The 5,351-nt window shown below is 43.5% G+C and overlaps 1 pseudogene; it reads right to left on the bottom strand.

Annotated features, from left to right (window-relative positions):
* Positions 1-4,468: 4,468 nt before the first annotated feature.
* On the bottom strand, positions 4,469-4,607 carry LOC141135936 (U2 spliceosomal RNA; annotated as a pseudogene).
* Positions 4,608-5,351: the final 744 nt, after the last annotated feature.

The raw sequence follows: 5,351 nt of genomic DNA, 5'->3' as shown, positions 1-5,351 counted from the left end.
TTGTATTTAAGTGAGTCCACCAATTACTGCAAAGTCTCAGGCAAAGTCTTCTGTATAAAAAATATATGACACCGGGTTACAATTAAAAATTGTACCAATAAAAAAAAACAAAAACAAAAAAAACAAGAACAACCAAGAATAATGACGCTGCCATCAATCAGACATGTACTGTCCATCAATATGAATAAATCTCCTAATTTAGGCTGAAGAGAGCATTCTCATAATACCATAAATCCCATTCCCAATACATATACATTGCCTTGAAAAAGTAGTCATATCCCTTGAAATTTTCCACATTTTGTCATGTTACAACCAAAAACATAAATGTATTTTATTGGGATTTTATGTGATAGACCAACACAAAGTGGCAGATAATTGTGAAGTGGAAGGAAAATAATAAATGATTTTTAATTTTTTTTTTTTTAACAAATAAATATGTGAAAAGTGTGGCGTGCATTTGTTTTCATCCCCCTTTACTCTGATACCCCTAAGCAAAATCTAGTGGAACCAATTGCTTTCAGAAGTCAACTAATTAGTAAATAGAGTCCTCGTGTGTAATTTAATCTCAGTATACTGTAAATACAGCTGTTCTGTGAAGCCCTCAGAGGTTTGTTAGCGAACCTTAGTAAACAAACAACATCATGAAGGCCAAGGAACACATCAGGCAGGTCAGGGATAAAGTTGTGGAGATGTTTAAAGCAGGGTTAGGTTATACAAAAATATCCCAAGCTTTGAACATCTCATGGAGCACTGTTCAATCCATCATCCAAAAATGGAAAGAGTATGGCACAACTGTAAACCTACCAAGACATGGCTGTCCACATAAACTGACAGGCCGGGTAAGGAGAGCATTAATCAGAGAAGCAGCCAAGAGGCCCATGGTAACTCTGGAGGAGCTGCAGAGATCCACAGCTTAGGTGGGAGAATCTGTCCACAGGACAAGTATTAGTCGTGCACTCCACAAATCTGGCCTTTATGGAAGAGTGGCAAGAAAAAAGCCATTGTTGAAAGAAAGCCATAAGAAGTCCAGTTTGCGAGAAGCCATGTGGGGGACACAGCAAACATCTGGAAGAAGGTGATCTGGTCAGATGAGACCAAAATTGAACTTTTTGGCCTAAAAGCAAAATGCTATGTGTGGCAGAAAACTAACACTACACATCACCCTGAACACATCATCCCCACCGTGAAACATGGTGGTGGCAGTATCATGTTGTGGGGATACTTTTCTTCAGCAGGGACTGGGAAGCTGGTCAGAGTCCATGGAAAGATGGATGGAGCCAAATACAGGGCAATCTTAGAAGAAAACCTGTTATGCCCTGTACACACGGTCGGACTTTGTTCGGACATTCCGACAACAAAATCCTAGGATTTTTTCCGACGGATGTTGGCTCAAACTTGTCTTGCATACACACGGTCACACAAAGTTGTCGGAAAATCCGATCGTTCTGAACGCGGTGACGTAAACCACGTACGTCATGACTATAAACGGGGCAGTGGCCAATAGCTTTCATCTCTTTATTTATTCTGAGCATGCATGGCACTTTGTCCATCGGATTTGTGTACACATGATCGGAATTTCCGACAACGGATTTTGTTGTCGGAGAATTTTATATCCTGCTCTCAAACTTTGTGTGTCGGAAAATCCGATGGAAAATGTCCGATGGAGCCCACACACGGTCGGAATTTCCGACAACACGCTCCGATCGGACATTTTCCATCGGAAAATCCGACCGTGTGTACGGGGCATTAGAGTCTGCAAAAGACTTGAGACTGGAGCAGAGGTTCACCTTCCAGCAGAACAATGAACCTAAACATTTAGTTTGGGTACAGCGTTGCACGACCGCACAATTGTCAGTTAAAGGGACTCAGTGCCCAATTGTAAAAAGTGCTCTGGTCAGGAAGGGGGTAAAATCTTCCGGGGCTGAAGCATTTAATCCACGTAAATAAAGTACTGTTGTACATAACACCAATCCAAGCAACAAAAGTGCGTTGTGACCAAAGTGTGCTCTCTCATCCGTGCCTCTAAATAAACACACCACGCTCACCAGATGTTGTTGACTTCCTAATAAAAAAAGAAGTCAAATAGCGCCCTTCCACTGGTGTGTCATGTGTATCATAACTGGTCCTTGGTTTTCTCGCGATTTCACAAAGTGCAAGTGACGTCACGAGAAGCCGCAACGTCTGCTGTATGCAAAGCTCAAACTTTTTCTTTAGTTTTGGATGAAGTATGGCAGCATTAGACCTTCCAAACATTTTTGTTGCTGTCTGTGCCACATTAAGGAGATTCATATTCTGTATTGGTCCTGATGACCTTTGTCTCCTGTACAGAAAGTGATGAGATAGAGTATCTAGAATTTTTGAGCTGAGAGTGAACTCCTATGGAAGTGAAGAAAATCGTCTAATGGGTAAACCTGTTCTTGTGACAGCTGTGTGGGAGGTAATAACCCCTTGCTTTGACAGGGACCCTTTCTTACTTCCTGTTCTGTCTCTGGAACAGGAAGTGAAGAGTGACCTCCCTGATAGGACACAGGTAGCCAAAAAGAAATGAAGGACTTTGTAGGGGTCTTAAAGTGATTCTAAAGGGTTATTAAAGTGATTGCTCTGTGCAATAGTATTGCACAGAGCACCCCCAAACCTCCTCCTCTGGAATCTTCCACCAACGATCTTGGCTCCTCCTCTTCTGTGCCTGCGCCATAGCAAGCTGCTTGCCAATGTGCAGGTTAGATCCCAAGCCAGGCTGTGTGCGTGCATCTTTGGACACAGTACTGATTGACCCCACCCCCCCACTCCCTCCTCTTTGGATTTGACTGACAGCAGCAGGATCCAATAGCTCCCAGTGCTGCCCAGTTTCTGTGATAAGAGGAGAGTAGAGCTGCTTCAGACTGGCATCTGATCGAGATTGAATTTGGGTAAGTTTTTAGGGTGTGAGGGGAGGCACAGACACATAAAGGTTTTTTTTTTTTTTTGACCTTCAGTCATTTTTTAAACTTTCCATCTATTTAATCTTCTGCACTTGTTGTTTTAACTTTGGATAGTAAAACATATTTTTTTCTGCCAGTAAATACCTTATACAGCGCACTTCCTGTTTCTTGTCTGATCATTAGCCTAGGCTTATGACATCATGTACAGCTCTCCTCTCCCTCTCACTCTTGTGAGAGTTTGCCAGGAAGGGGGGGGGGGGGTGAGTCATAAGAGGGCCAATAAGGGCTGCAGAGCTGGATGCGTGCCTCTGTGTGTCTGTGTAAATCGGGGAAGTGAACAGGCAGCAGCTTCAGCTGCCCACAGTTAAAATGGTTGCAGCCAGACTCAGTGGAGGGAGATTTCTGCAGCATATTTGGCAAGTACTGAATCACAGTATACATAAAATAATATGCAAAGTGGTTGGTGGGCAGCTTCAGAATGGCAAAGATGTTTTTTATTACAAACGATGTGATCAGACTGCAGTTCATCTTTAATGTAGACAATGCATGAAGGTAAAATACATTTTTGCCTTTAGAACCACTTTAACCGTCCGAATGAAAAAAAAAAAAATGATTTGCCATACACTTTAGAGAATGTATCTTTTCAAGTAGTTCCTAAATGTAGGTATATAAACAAACCAACATAGCATGTGGTTTACTTGGTGTATTTGCACCCAGGATAGATCACTCTTTAACACCCTTGCTTTATACAACAAAACCATTTCCAGTAAAAATCATGAATTTAAAGAAGATTTTCTTTTTTAAATTAGCGATGATGCGCAAAAACAAAACACCTAAGTACAAAAAGAAATCCATGTGAACAAAAAAGTGCACTTAAGGGTGTGTCTCTTCTCCACCCCGTGAAGGAGTAGGACCTGACCCCCTAGTGCACAAGGCTCCTGACAGGAGCAAGGTTCAACCTTGTCCCCCTTGCCAAAAGGCCTGGCTGACCTCTCTCCTCATGGTCAGCCGAAAACGACCAAGTAGTAGGTGAGGGGACTATCCCAAAAATAGTCACCCCCCCCCCTCTTGTTTAGGGGAGAAAGGAACCTAATGGGCACACATCTCCCCTAGACTTCAGGGTAGGCCCGAGGACCCACAGCCCCCATCTTAGTGAGAAACACGCACAAAAGTGAAAAAACAAGTGAAAAATAAATTAAATAAATAGTGCCGATGCTAGTGTACTGGCTAGGCCCTGAGGCCTGGTGGACAAAGCCAAAAGGCCTAGCCAATAGAGGCGCCATGCAGAAAAAACTTAGTTACATGGCCATGTACCTTTTCACACAGTGGGTTCCCAGGCCCATAGTGTTACTGAGAGCTCCCCTGGGGAGACCAACTCCCGGGGGCACTGGCACCGTGGATTCTCTGACTTCCCAGCCCATGGCCAGACAATGTAGACCCATTCAAATCAGCAGGCACTGGGCCCCTCCAGTCTTCCTGGGGGAACTACTCTTGTGCCCCACATCCTGTGGGCACCCCGATTTCCTTTCCAGCTGGTACTAGCCTTCAGAGCTTCCATCATACCAGCAGGGACACTATACAGCCAGCCATTCCTACCAAAGGCCAGAATGACGGTATAACACCCCTACTGAACACAGGTAAGAACAGATACTACACTTGATCTTAGCAAAAAGGCCAAGAAGTGAGAAGTTAAAGAAAAGCTAAAGGCAAAAGTTTTTTTTTCATTTTGGATAGAGTAAGGGAGCATTATAACCACTGACAGGTTTTTTTAATCTATATCCCATTAGGGAGATTTCCCTTCACTTCCTGTCTATTATCAGACAACAGACTTTGAAGTTTCAGTCAGATAAAGGAAGCTGAAAAGCAATCAACGTCTGCTGGGCTGTTTTTGTAGCTAACAGTATGTTCTGGGAATAATTAATCATATGTTACATGTTTATTTGTATAATAAAAACTTAATATATATAAATGAAGAATGCTGCAGGGAAAGGCACCAGACCTTTGGTGGTTGCATTTTCTGCATAATTCTGGACTTGCCCACCACCAGAGGAACATGAAGACCTGAACCCTTGGAATGAAGGGTATGTATACAGAGTGCTGGGATTGGGGGGGGGGGGGGTGTGTTTTAACTTTGTTGTAAGTACAATTTTATTCTATTTTAAAGGGGTTGTAAATCCTCGTGTTTTTTCACCTTAATGCATCCTATGCATTGAGGTGAAAAAACACCTGGCAGTGACCGGCCCTCCAGCCCCCCCATTTTACTTACCTGAGCCCTGGAATTTCTCACGGCGGAGACACGCTCTTCCTCTTGCCTGGGTTCTCAGGTCTTGATTGGATAGATTGATAGCAGCACAGCCATTGGCTCCCGCTGCTGTCAATCAAATCCAATGACGCGGGCGCCAGGGGGTGGGGCCGAGTCCTGCATTTGGC

Source organism: Aquarana catesbeiana, linkage group LG03, assembly GCF_042186555.1.
Source record: "Aquarana catesbeiana isolate 2022-GZ linkage group LG03, ASM4218655v1, whole genome shotgun sequence".
Taxonomy (NCBI): domain Eukaryota; kingdom Metazoa; phylum Chordata; class Amphibia; order Anura; family Ranidae; genus Aquarana; species Aquarana catesbeiana.
The sequence above is the reverse complement of the archived record's forward strand: the minus strand, read 5'-3'. Positions and strand labels throughout refer to the sequence as shown.